Source organism: Alligator sinensis, unplaced genomic scaffold (genome assembly GCF_000455745.1).
Source record: "Alligator sinensis unplaced genomic scaffold, ASM45574v1 scaffold1059_1, whole genome shotgun sequence".
NCBI lineage: Eukaryota > Metazoa > Chordata > Crocodylia > Alligatoridae > Alligator > Alligator sinensis.
This window is the reverse complement of record NW_005842103.1, coordinates 186742-188298: the sequence shown is the minus strand read 5'-3', so window position 1 is coordinate 188298 and position 1557 is coordinate 186742. Positions and strand designations below refer to the sequence as shown.

The window sequence follows — 1557 nt, the reverse complement described above, 5'->3', positions numbered from 1 at the left end:
TGCCCTACAAGTCATGAACTAAAGGAGAAGGGTGTAACCCTGAAGTATTGAACTTGTAGTCAAAGGGGCAGTAAGCTCCGCCAGTCACGGCTCTGTCCACAAGTTTCTTTCTCCTGCTCGTACATTAGCCACAGTCTAAATCTCTCTAGCTGGGCTGGGGTTATGGATGTCCCAAGGCGCTGGCACAGGGCCTCAGCCATTGAATTCACTGATTTGTTTTATGATTGATATATGGCTGAGAGGGATTGAATTAGAGGTAGGTATGAGCCTGGAACAACTTTGCTCCTCCATTAAATGTGTCACTAGAGCAATGATTCTCAACCAGGGTGTTGGGGTATCCAGGGGTGTCTCAATATGATTTCAAGGGTGCTTTAAGGTGTGAGGAGATAAGTGCATACTCAGGCTCTCCCTGCCTGGCCTGTGCTCTGCTCCCACTGGCTGGCCCCTGTGCCAGGAAGTAATGTTAGTTTTTGAAATGGGGTGCTGCTCCTCAATTCACAGAAGTTATGGAAGGGGCCTTGAGTCTATCAAGGGGTGCCTCAGAGCTAAAGAGGTTGAGAACCACTGCTCTAGAGGGATACATCACAGTTGGCCCTTTCTTACCTCCCCTTGGTGTGATGCTTTGGAGGAAACTGGCTGCTGGGATATATGGTAGTTAATTTCTTATTCAGGATTGTCAGATTCCTTTAACTTGTTCCTTCCATGTCCCCCTGTACATTGGCTCTCTGGAGAGAGAAGGGGCTTTGAAGGAGCCTGAATGGTGGTGGGTAGTACAGATGTCTGGACTGAACAGATGTAACCTGGAGTCAGGACTGGGCATGGCAGCAGTCCAGTTTGTATCTTGAATGTCCCCAAGGTCAGTTGTGCCCAGATGCCGAGTATACAGAAACTGCTGCATGAAACTTGCTTCTTCCAGGTTGCGAGACCGTGCCCACAGGTTCTCTGAAGTGGGCTGAAGGCATCTTAGCTTGGGCTGCTTAATTAGTCCATTTAAACTGTGCTCCCTTTGCGAAACTTGTAGATTTTACAGATTCCAGCTGCACATAGGTATGCTGTTTTCACTGGGTGTAACGTTTGATAAAGTCAAAAGCCTGCAGGGAACAAGGGGTCTTTTTACAAGTGCTAGAAGAGCAGTATGTATGGAGTCTATGTTTTTGCACCTTTTGCACTGAGTCATAGTAGGAGTTGGTTCAGAACTATATAACTAAGGAAAATCAGAGAGATTCTTTTCTAGCAAGATTTAAACCTGCAAACTGTTATTTGTGGTGCTCTGACAGTGTTCCTGCTTCTCTGGGGTGGGTCAGGGCCATGGCAGGGCTCCCTTCAGGGCACGGAGAAAAACCATTCAGAAAAAAATCTTTCCTGCTGCAGTTGAGGATGCAGCGCAGGCCTGGCCTGGAGGAGTGTCAAGTGTCCCAGAAGGTCTCAGTCGTGGGAGCTGGGGAACACTGCACAAATCTGTGTAAACAGAATCCGGGTTTAATGCAGTCTGGTGAAGCACCTTCCATCATGCCCTGACCTGACATCCCTTCCCAGTCCTCTGGTTGGCACGCTCTT

The 1557-nt window shown here is 48.2% G+C and overlaps 1 protein-coding gene across 1 annotated transcript in view; it reads left to right on the top strand.

Annotated features, from left to right (window-relative positions):
* Positions 1 to 1557, top strand: part of LOC102378459 (mitochondrial ornithine transporter 1-like) — a 19696-nt gene that overhangs the window by 12213 nt on the left and 5926 nt on the right. The window lies entirely within an intron of this gene.